The sequence below is a fragment of the Aythya fuligula genome, chromosome 2 (assembly GCF_009819795.1).
Source record: "Aythya fuligula isolate bAytFul2 chromosome 2, bAytFul2.pri, whole genome shotgun sequence".
NCBI lineage: Eukaryota > Metazoa > Chordata > Aves > Anseriformes > Anatidae > Aythya > Aythya fuligula.
Genome location: NC_045560.1, coordinates 58,690,755 through 58,702,806, shown reverse-complemented (window position 1 = coordinate 58,702,806; position 12,052 = coordinate 58,690,755). Strand labels below are relative to the sequence as shown.

General features: G+C 42.9%; 1 protein-coding gene across 1 annotated transcript in view; it reads right to left on the bottom strand.

Annotated features, from left to right (window-relative positions):
• GLI3 (GLI family zinc finger 3) overlaps nucleotides 1-12,052 on the bottom strand; it is a 206,551-nt gene that overhangs the window by 128,753 nt on the left and 65,746 nt on the right. The gene's annotated exons all lie outside the window — the stretch shown is intronic.

Below are 12,052 nucleotides of genomic sequence, written 5' to 3'. Positions count from 1 at the left end.
AACCCGCTAGTTCAGGCACACGAGTGAAACAGCGATGGGATGATTTCCGACTCTGAAGCCAAATGTCATCACTTCCCTTCTTTACGGAGGAAAAAAAGGGGGCAGGGGAAAGAGAAGAGAAGAAAAAGGAAAACTGCCAAAAGCAGCAGGCTAAGTAGAGTAACCGGAAGCTGACAATTTACTGCTAATGGTTCAATGTCTGCACGGGGCTGCTCAAGCTGTGCTCAACAAAAACTCAGTAATAGCCAAAGAGGGAAGCAAAAAAGGCGAGATGTTTGGTTTTACTTTCTGTCAAATACTGTTAAATATGAGCCACTCTAAAAAAAAAAAAAATAGACCAAAAGAATGCAATAATGCTTTGTACAGGTGGTACCAAGGTCCCTGGCTGGGCCTTCAGACAAAACCATTCCCATGTAAACCTTAAAGAGGATTAATCCTCAAGGACCACTGTAATGAGACCTTAAAAGGCTGAACAACAGCAGCCTATCACTGAGGGAAGCGGTAGCCTGCTCCCAGAAGTCTTCTCTAGCAGAGTTACATCAAAGCAAACTGGGACCAGATAGCAGGATTCTGCAAGAATCCCTTATCTCAGCGCTAGCGGATGCTTCTCCTCTGATTGTCTTGAACTGCCACCTGTCCCAGGCATCTTTGAAGGCAACGCTAAGCCTGTGATGGATCTGACCTCCTTGAGCTGAGATTCTTTTATGTCTTTCTTCATTTTCTGCTCTGTTACATTCTTTCCCTGCAACGCACACTACATGAAACAAAGGGAGTTCTCACTCCTTGACTCACTGTCCCCAGCTATTTGAAAGCAAAAAAAACAATGTTAAGGATTATACTCCGCCCGCAATATGGAGCTGTCCTCAGGAGACAAGCCTCTTATTTTTGAGAGTTATAACTAGATGGCTTTTACACGAAGGGACTTCACAATGAGGTTCAACGTTGCTGGGAGCCAAGATATGAAAGCTGCATACCAGAGATAGCTTAAAAAACAAAAAGCTTCATAATACAGAAGTATATGAAAGATCACATTACAAAAACAGGCAGGAAAATAACCAGGAAGCAACAAGCCTCAGAAAAAAAAATACACTAAATTACTGCAGAGCATGCACACATCCTATAGTGCACACAAATATCCTACAATACCCCTGTCCAGCATCCTGTAACAATGCTGGATTCACCCTAGGTGAAAACAAAGAGTTGGCCAGTTCATGTCAAATAGCAGCTTTCCTACCTGAGATGCAGGCATACACAAAGTATTACCGGCTTACACACAGGGCTATGACTTGACCAGGAATGCCAAGAGCCAGCGTTTCAGTTTGCAAACAGCGACAGCCTGGCAAGCACACTGCCCCTGCTTGGTGGCACGTACTTCCAGGAGGCATCAAGCAGTTACAGGGAGAGAAGATGTGTGCAGAGAGTTATCCTCAGATTTTATTACGATAGCTATGAGCCATAATATATAAGTCACCAGGGTCCTAAAAAGGCTTGGCAGAGGAGGAAAGCTGCTACAGTTCCCACCCCTAATTTCCCACTCTTGCGCTCAATCAGTTCTAAACCAGTTTTGAAGTCCTTTTCTTCTGTGCACATTGCACTGTCAGAAGAACAAGAAGCCAAGCATAACTGGGCTGAACAGGATATTGTCAGCAGCACCTCCCAGTTCCCTGCACTGACAACATAAAAGGGTGTCATTAGTTGCAGTTAGGTGAGGCTCACGGAAGTGCTACGCAGAAGGATGGAAGCAAGAAAGAGAAAGCACCTTTTGCTTTTGAAGCTTCCTGGAAAATCACAGCTGGAAGAATTCAACCAGCCACGTAAATAGCCAGACTCCACATCAAACTACTGGGCTGGATGTGTTTTCTCTTATTATTACACCCAGATATGCAAAGATTGTAGGGAAAAAAAAAAAAAAAAAAAAAGAGGAACAAATTATAGTGTTTGAATGCTAATTAAAAAGACTTTACATGGAAAACATTGAGTGGACCACAGGATTTTCTGGAGCCAAGACCTATTGCCCATGTTGCCAAATTAGCTTAGCCTGTGGACATGCTGCACTGCATGCTCAGAAGGAAAGGAAAGTTGAAGACCTCTTCCCACCCATATGAAGATTTCTTCCTACCCCACATCCCCACAGCAGGGTAATTTTGCTTAACAACCACAGAGCAATGTGAGGCCAGCACCAGCCTCCCTAAGCAAATACAGTGGTCACTTCTCAGCAGCCAGCAGAGCAGCCTCGCAGGGCTGCTGTCCGCAGGGGATTGTGCCAGTGCCTTGTGTAGCCTCAGCAAGTGCTATCTGTGTATATGTCACCTCTTAAAGGGGTGGCCTCTGCGATGCCTTTAGGATACAACAGGGTGATTTTGCATTTTGCCAGCCTTCAAGCGTGCCCTCAGCAGCACTGGCCTATGCCCTTCTGGCCCAGCAGGATCCTGTATGCCCAGGAGAGCCTCACATGATAGCACAGTCTACGAGCAAATCCTAGAGGTGGAGGCTGGCCAGGACACAGGCACAGGATGCCCTACCCTCCTGTACAGACCACCCTTTCGGAGTGACAGACACACAAAAAGTAACACCTATGGGAAGTACCACTACAGCACAGCAGCACATCCTCCACTTGCCTTTCTGGTTTAAGCTGGTTTAGAAAGTACAGAAGCATGGAAGACGCGACTAAAAGTAGGATTTGTGTTACAATCTGTGATGTACACGGAAGGCAATTATCTTCCTTAAAGAGATGTGCCATTTCCCCACAAGAACTGAGAAACACTTTCACAGGCCAACATTTTGGGTTTCATCCAGCCTTTGCAATTTTTTCCATGGGAGCAGACAAAGCCAGATCAGGTCTTCAGTCTTTATTCATAAGGGGCTTCCTCCAGATGGCTTTATTTCCCTGTAAGCTTATTTAAATTTTCTGTACTTAAGTTGACAAATCAAGAAAAACTGAAAATCTGTAAGAGTGCAAATAAGCACAGGCCGTGGTCACTGCTGGTCTCAGGCAAAGTAGAGGCATTTATGAGCTTCCCCAAGTCAAACATCCCAAGTATTGGGCAGCTCCATGATTAGCCAGTGATATATGACCAGCATTCCTCCTCTCCCTTCCAGTGAAAAGGAAACGAAAATCCACTCCTGTCACAGCAGCAATGAATGTTGTTTTTTGTTGTCTGGCACCGATTTTATTGTCAAAAGCACTATAGCTCACTTGTGTTGATGCCAACTCAAATACCATCCAGCATGAAACATGGCACTGGTGCCAACAGCCTGCTATCACCGTACCACGCTGGTCCATCCCAGTAAAGTGAGCAGCCACTGTTTCTACATAACACAGGCCTCGATCCAACAAACCTTATTCATACAAATAACCTGATTTCATTTCAGCAACAACGTCTAACAGAATTCAAGTCCATAGCTGGAGGCTTTCAACAGTTGTATCTGCAGACAGGTTGGCAAAAAAACATACAAATCAAATGCAGCACCTCTTTACACTGAGGAGTGTGACATACCGCAATGAAATTTATTTCAACACATTCTACCTCATTAGTTATTTGCTTCAACACTTGGTGTTACACTCAGCTGTTACCATAATCAGCCATTTATTTCGAAGTATGTCATATGCCATTACTTTTGGCTTGTTACCATAAGCTACTTCAACAGGGGACTCTAGATAGAGGAATAACAATGTTCAGCTCTTCATTTGCGAAATGGTAACACGGATCCTTGGGAATTATGATTTTAAATTACAACTAGCATGAGGAGCAGGTAAGATGAAAGAGGAGACTATAAGACAACTGGGGATTATTACAAAGTTCATTGAAGCCAGCAGCTGTTGATTCACTGAATTCACTGGGTTCTGGATCAGCGCTGTTTGGGAAAACCGATGGCTCAGGGCAGCATTGAAATGTGAAAGGGAAAACAGAAGGAACAATAGGGGACCCTCTGTTCTACCTTATTCAGTGTGAAGCAGGAAACATGCATAACTGAGATTGAAAAGAGATTCCATTATCTAGGGAGCTGTGCTGAACTCCAAAAACTCACTCAGACAAATTCTGAAAGACAATATAAAATGTTCTCTTGCTCCTGTTGGTTTTTTCTTTGTTGTTGTTTGCAAAGTGACTACTCATTTTTAAAAGGAAGTATGACGACAGAGTACAAACCTGTACATACACAAACACTTCCATGCCAGTACTGTCTTTTATGCTGCTGTGGACAACGCCACCACGTTGCATGCCAACGACCACATTGTATTACCGAAGCTATGCTCTTTTAAAACACAGCTACAAATATGCCGATACTTGGTGCAGTCCTGGTTTCCCACACTGATGGCTGCTGCCTTGGCTGTAAGTTATATCATCACAAACAAAAAATGGTAACCACTATAAATTTGATCGAAAGGGGAAGTGTTTCTGCAGTGATCTCCAAATGCACTGAATGAGCCAGCTCAAGGGCCCCAGTTGTAAGTAATTTAAGCGCTGCTTTAGTAAGAGGTTAAAAAGTACCGTGCCAACTACCCAAAAAACAGGCTAAGAGGAAGCTAATTGGGTTGCTAGGTGTGAATAAGAGGAAGCCTTTCCTCCTACTTAACTCAATCAACAGAAATTGAGCTGTACCACTAGCAGTCCTGAAAATCATTCAACAACCAAAGCATTTAAACTATCTTAAAACTAAAGGCCTGTTCGGTCCTGGAGCCCAACAGGAGGTCACAGCTGGTGCTGTGAGACTTCCATGGGACAATCTTGAACTCATGCCATGTCAATAGGAACCACACTGCTGTTTAAAACCTCCCTGGCCAAGATGGTGCCATGGGGAGGGCAGGTCCACAGTGTGCCCACTGCCTGAGGCATGCTCTGGGACACCATCCTTCAGCGCCCACACATCCGCGTTTTCCTCTGGCCCTAGAGGCTGCAGCATAGCATCAAAGAATATCCAAGAAAGAAGGGACCCGCAAGTGTCATAGAGTCCAACTCCTGGGTCCCCAAAGGACCACTCAAAAAATAAATAAAAATATCAAATCGTGTGTCTTGAGAGCATTGTGCAAACGCTTCTTGAACTCTGTAAGGCTCAGTGCCATGACTGCTTCCCTGGGGAGCCTGTCCCAGTGCCCGATCACCCTCTGGGTGCAGCACCTTTCCCTAACCCCCAGCCTGACCCTCCCCTGTCCCAGCTCCATGCCATGCCCTCAGGCCCTGTTGCTGTCCCCAGAGTGCAGAGCTCAGTGCCTGCCCCTCCGCTCCCCTCGTGAGGGAGCTGCAGGCCGCCATGAGGCCTCCCCTCAGCCTGCTCTGCTCTGGGATGAGCAAACCAAGGGACCTCAGCTGCTCCTCATATGTCTTCCCTTCCAGCCCCTTCACCATCACTGTAGCCCTCCTCTGATAATCCCTTAACAGAGTTATTTGCTCTCCCCAAATCCAGGGTTGAAGCAAAGAATGATGGTGCAAATGCTGATCTCGCTCTGACAAGCACTGATGGCATAATGAGATTACCCCAAGGGACTGTGACAGAGGGGCACCCTGTGGTTGTTAGCTACCCCACAATTTAATCGTTGCTACAGATTTCTTCATGAAAACAGGGCTATGGCAGTGGAGATGGGAATAAAAAGGAATTGAACTTGAATGTTTATTTTGTACATTTGGACACACTGATTTAAATTCCCATATACAACACCTATGAGGATCCGGCTACCTACACAAACACATAAGGCCATCTGAGACCTCTACTCTATCTGAGACTTTTATACAGAATTAATGGATATGACATCAGACGTAGATGGAGACCAGTAGCTTTACAGGGTGGCAGACAGACCAACTACAATCCTTCCAGACATTAAATAGCACTTGAAACCTCTGCTTAGGTAATTGAACTCCCTCTATTGCATTGACCAGATGGAAGACCACTAGTGCAAGTGAACTGTCTTCCTGCCAGTGTAAAATGCTTCACAGAGGTTAACAAATACAAGACTCACACTCATCAACTCAGGAAAACCCACTTCAGTTCTCAATGAAAGCCATAATCACAAAAAATACAAGGACTTGTAATTATGAACCAGCACCTGGTTGAGATGTCTCCCATGCTTTCCCACAAGGACTCAAGTTGTTGCAGCCACAGAGCCCCTTACAGATACAGGTAAGGCATCCGACACCAAAAGCTGCACAGGGATGAGTTCTGGCTAACGTTTTTTAAGGCTCTAAGCAGCCACATCCAACAGGCTACTTTTCAAACCATGTATCCTTGGCTGAGAAACATTTGCAGGACAGAACATTCAGAAAAAGACGACTGACAGACAGCAACCTCAGGCATTATGGGATGCTTCAAGTTTTGAAACAGATGATGCATATCTTCCTTTGGCCACTAGTTCTCCACATACCTGTCATACTTGGCTAAACCCTAGCACTATGAATCCTCAAAAACGTCACAAGAAAGATCGCTGATAAGAAATAAAAAGAGAAAGCTAATTATCTTGCCTGTTGTCATGGCAGTAATGAGCACAACAATTCTGCACCAGGCTTTGGGATTTTTATTTTTTTTTTTCTAGAGTACACAGCAATGGCAAATACCACAACTCTCAACATTCTTGCATTAGCAAATCTCTGAAGAGGAAACCTTACCGTTTTTTGTTTTGTTTTGTTATTTTTTTCAACTCAGTTTTAGGGCTTCCAAATGTTTTTGTTTTGGTTTGTTGTTTTCCTTTTTTCCCCATTCAGCTGCTGATGCATAGAAGTTACCATGTAGGGAAACAAGATCAGTCCAAACCCACTACAGACCTTGTGACAAGACTCTTAGAGACAGGAACGTCCATGTATCAAGGGACACGGCAACTTTTAAGAAGCTTTTCATTCTCTCCTGATTTAGGGATAGCTGATCCGCCTTGAGGCTAAAGAGATGGATTACATTATTTCTTGGCTGGTTTTCAGAGTTCCTAGCTATGATTCTATAGCTCTGAGCAATGTACTCTGTCTCCTTCCATGAAGGCAGTATACAACAAATACACACTGTAAAGTATCTAAAAATGCCTCACCTGACAAACCAAATCAAATCTGTGGAAGAAGTGAGTGTTTTTGCATTTATTCTCAAAAAAACAAAAACAAAACAAACAAACAAAAAAACCAACCCACATTCTCTTAAAACAACCCGATGAAAGAGATTAACAGAACCAATCTGGTCCTCAGACAGCTCCACACGCAGCAGTGCTCAGTAGTCACATTCTCTTAGGTGCAATAGAAGGACAAAATACTTTTTTTTTCTTTCCTTTTGAAAATTTGATCCTTGGGACATTTTTTACATTAAGTCCAACAGAATTACTCATAAGAGATCTCAGTAATATCCTATTCTACCTTTTGCCCAAACAGGATCACCTCTCTCCAGATCATCCCCTGTAGTTTCCAGTTGAATTTAATACTAATTGTAATGACAAGATAAAAAATGGTAAATACGTATCTTTGAATACTAACCTAAACTTGAAGCTAAAGCAAAGCAAAAAGCCAAAAAGATCACCCTTCAATTTATCAGCTACATTACATTTCAAGGCCTTTCAAGTATTGGCGGTTCTGCAGTCTCACGCTGAGGAGAAAGAAAATCAGGTAGAAAAAGGACGTTTTTATGTGCCACTTCTAGCTGTAAATCTTTTCAGTGCAATTGTAACTTCCAAATGAGAGGAGCAAGCAGGGGCAGCTACTTCAGGGCTCTAAAGAGTCCATGCTTCTTCCACAGAGGGACTCAGGAGAAATAGGCAGGAGTATTTACAGGGAGCAGAACTTCTCAAACATGACTAGAGAGGCTTGGGAGACATCCTGCAGAACAGCTTTCCAAGTAGCTGTTAAGCTCAAGAGGTCTGCTGCTCCTTCCAAAATTTCAAACTGAAGGTGTCTCTGACACTAAGCTTGATTTTGAAAGCAGTAAGATCTTTCTGTTGGAGGCCATTGAAATAAGCTATTAAATTTTAGATTTTTTTTCCAAAAGCTTTCGTGCAAAGATGCTAATTTTCTTTTCATTAAGACCAACTTTTTGGTTGCTCAGCTGACATTCACTTTTGTAGCAGAGTTTTCTTCCCTGTGAATTTTATTAGATGCTTTAACTTTTTTTCCAACAACCCCTGCTTGACAACATTTAGAAACCACTCCATAAATCACTGTCAGAGGATAGTTTTGTTACTACAGTGCTTATGCCCCTCCTCCGCATACTGCTGCAGAAAGGGTTGAACAAGTAGGACCCAGACTTTTAGAGGTATTTAAGAGGCTAACCTCGTGCTGAAATTGAAGAGCCCCTAAACATCTTTAAAGACTCTGGCCCTAAATCTCTGCAAGGATTCCTCACTGACACTCACCTACTGCTCTCCAACAGGGCTGGGGGAGAAAATGGCTGTAAAGAGCTGTCCCTGGCCACCACCATGCTGTGACGCAGGGAACCTAGAGGTGTGCTAAGAAAAGTGCCTGCCATGGGACTAACCTAAAGGCTCTCGGCTGTCCCACTGGAGGCCCAAAACATTTCAGGGAGAGGACAAAGGAGGCCACCAGCCACCACCCCATCCCCCAGCCCAGAAAGGGGGATTGAGTTCATTTGCTGGTGGCAGCTTGGACAGCTCTTACCATCCAATGAGCCACACACAGATGACCATCACAGTGCAAGCCACACCACCACATAAAGTCACTGCTTTTTTATGATTGCATTTTAATGCAGTGTTTCCACTTACCATTTGTAGAAACAGTCTGATCTCCTTTTTATTATATTTCTCCCTCCTTTTCTATGGGGAAGATTGAAGGAAGGGGAATTCTTCTAAGGGGAATTAAAACAATGAACAAGTAAATGATCAAGTGCACCTAGTGAACTAGCACTGTTATTTTCCTTGCTTTGGTCTTTTGTTCGTGTTGCAAATTGATTTTGAGATGACATTAACACCGGGGAATCTAAGGGGGGCAGTTATGAGGACATGATCCCTGCAAAGCACAAGTCCAGACATATTTGGTGGGAACTGAGGGCAATCAATGCATTTGGAGGGCTAATCCTATGAAATGTGCAATAAGCAGTTCCCGCTTCCCCAGATAGATACAGAAGCTTCAAAACCAGCAGAATAAATCCCTGTTAAGAAAAAAAAAAAAAAAAAAAAAAAAAAAGAAGCAGGGTGAGATCCTGCTTTCAGCTATGTTCAGTGCAACCACTGAGCTGAAGGGACGTACCAGAAAGAATCCTGCCAGGGCCATTCCTGTGTATATGAATTTTTAGATCAGAGCCAACTGAACTGTCACTGCTTTTTGCTTAAGATAATTCTTCAGGCTTTACTAATTAGGAACTAACAATTCTTTCAGATGAGCTGTGAAACGCAGGGAAGAATACCAGCAGTATGTTTTAAATCAAAGTGTTTACATCAGGAATGATTCATTTTTTCCATGAGGAATGACTTTTGAGACAGGCAGTCTTAGCACTGCCATAAATCTGCGTGGGAATTAAAATTGGGGAGAGAATAACAAAAGGAAGTTGCTATCCCTGCCTCAGCCCCACCTCTGGAGACAGAATTTACTTTAACAAGGGGCTCAAACTACCACCATAATCAGTGTTTGAGAAACACTTTTTTTTTCCAATCCATTTAAGAAACACTGCAAAAATCCACGCTCAAGCTCAGTAACGCTGCTCTCCTCAGTAAAGAAAAGCTGTAACATATGAAGGGAAACCCCAGCATTTTTGTCATCTCCTCTAAAGCTTTTAAACAGAAAAAAAAGTTTTAAAAAACATCCTTAGTGACCAGTGTTTAATCGATGCTTGAGAAAATCATAACAATGACAAAATAACTGAAAACAAAAATATCTGTTTTAGGCCTGGATGTGTTTTTGTTTTTATTTCTGGGAGGACAGAGGTCTCCAGACTGAGCACAAGGCCGCACTCTCATCCTCGGTTGCTAAACAGTTGAGGAGCTCTTTGGCGGTGCACAAGGGCTGCCAGCTCCATAGCATGTTTCATCCCAGCTGTTTGAAAAGCTGGTCCACTTGAAACACAACCATCCTCCCCACCCACACTCTGCAGGAGAGCTAACTCCCCCTCGATGAGGTATTTATTCCACATATATGGTAACTATTATTCCCAACGTTTACAACATCAGTCATTTTAATTAGGAAAAAAATTATAACAGAAAATCCTGCAGCACACATACACAGAGACACGCATATTTACATGTAGAAATGCAAGGCATTCAAGTTGTTTCTAATAACTGCAGCTCCTGGAGCAGACATGCGTTCCACACACAATTGACTTAAATGCTCTTTTTCTTTTCTTGCCATAAAAATATACAGATGTCCTTCTTCAAAACAAAAAAAAAATTATTTTCCCTCTTCCTGTGTTACAGGAAGCCTGCCCACACTTTTAAATACAAAGTGGGTATATATAGAAGCACAAATTAGGCATCTTGAAAAGTCTATATTTTCCAACCACAGGGAAACTAAGGAATTACTCTGAGTGTTTACATACCCAACTATGGTGAATTAAAACAGTATTTTCTATCCATATGCCCACGAAAACTGGCAAGAAACTAAGGAAAAGAACAATAGCTTCGCTGGTTCCTCACCTGTTGCTACAGTGGGACTGGGATATGATTACATTATTCAGCCTTGTTCATATGGCCCACTATAAGTGTCAGCCTGAATACTGTCACCACTTCGATGAAAGCATGTCTTACATATATAAATGATACAACTACTATGAAAATTTCAGTAAGCCTGTCTGCTTCCCTATAAATCTAGATAGACATTTGTCTCTTTAGTTTTCTTTCTGTATCACATCTATTAAAGGTAAATAAAAGCATGATGGCTCTTTATATGACATTAATAGCTTGAGGGATTTTATAAATCAGTGAGTAAAACCCAGCAATTCAATACAGCAGCAGTGAAGTGGGTCTGCCCATCTGATATTTTTCTGGCTTAGACTTCTGCTTTAGGATCTTGTTGTTCATTTAAAGTTAACTCATCACTTATTTCTCTATCATTATATGGAGGGTAACTTATGCTGTTCCCTCAACTTCTGACATCGATGCTTCCCTAGCAGTCCACACATCCTAACTAGCTCATGTTACTGGTCACAATATAGACATAGCAGCTACATAAAGTCTTGGGAACTCCAGTCAAAAGAGGCAAATTTAATAACAGAAAGCAAAATAAACCAAGCCCAAACCACCCAGTCATTCTGACTGGCTGGACCCTACTCCTCAGTCTGAATCTTTAGTAGTATCAGAGACACTTTGGTCCAGATTTAAGAGGTTAGTTAGCAGCTGGTCAGATGGTCAAAATGGCAATCACTAAATTTAGCATAAGGTTTGTTGTTCGGTTGTTTGGGGCTTTGGGGGGGGGGGGGGGGGGCAGTTGTATGCTTCCTTTCCTTCCAGCTGTAGTGCCTACACACAGAAGTGATTTGCTTCCCTACCAGGATTTTTGTTTTTGAGTGAGACTTGGGGTCTGCGTTAACTAATCCTCAAAGCTGTACGCTGCAGTTGGTGTCTCCTATCTGCAAGCTTGTATTTCTGTGTGCTGCTGACTGTGAGCAGTACTCTGCTCTGCACATTCACGCTTCTCTGGCAGGCAAGTCTGCCACTAGCGTGCTGCTGCACACCCTTCCAGGCAGAAGGATGAGTAACTCCCCTCCAGGGTTCGAACAGGGCTGCGTAAGAGCGAGAGAAGAGGACAGTGTGCAGAAACGGAGTGTGTACATTGGAAGAGAGCTGAAAAGCTTTGCTGCAAACTTTTTCCCTAAACACTGATCTAGACTACAAAGACAGCAAGTATTCGTTTTCTCATAATGCCTTCGTTCTTATTAACAATCAGGCTCTTTTTTTTTTTTTAAAAAAAAAAAAAGGAGGTCGGTGAGATTTAAGGTTGCGCGAGACATACTTTGATCTGCACCCTGATGAGTGAACATTCCCCTTTGCTGCTAGCCCAACTAATGAAGGGATAAAATTAGCTTTTATCCCTGGCACTTTCTTTAGCAAAAAAACATGCACTAATCAGCTGTCCTCACTAATCAGTCGTCTGGCTAATGACCTTTTGCCTTAAAACACTAAAATTTCTGAATGATGTGAAGGAAAAAA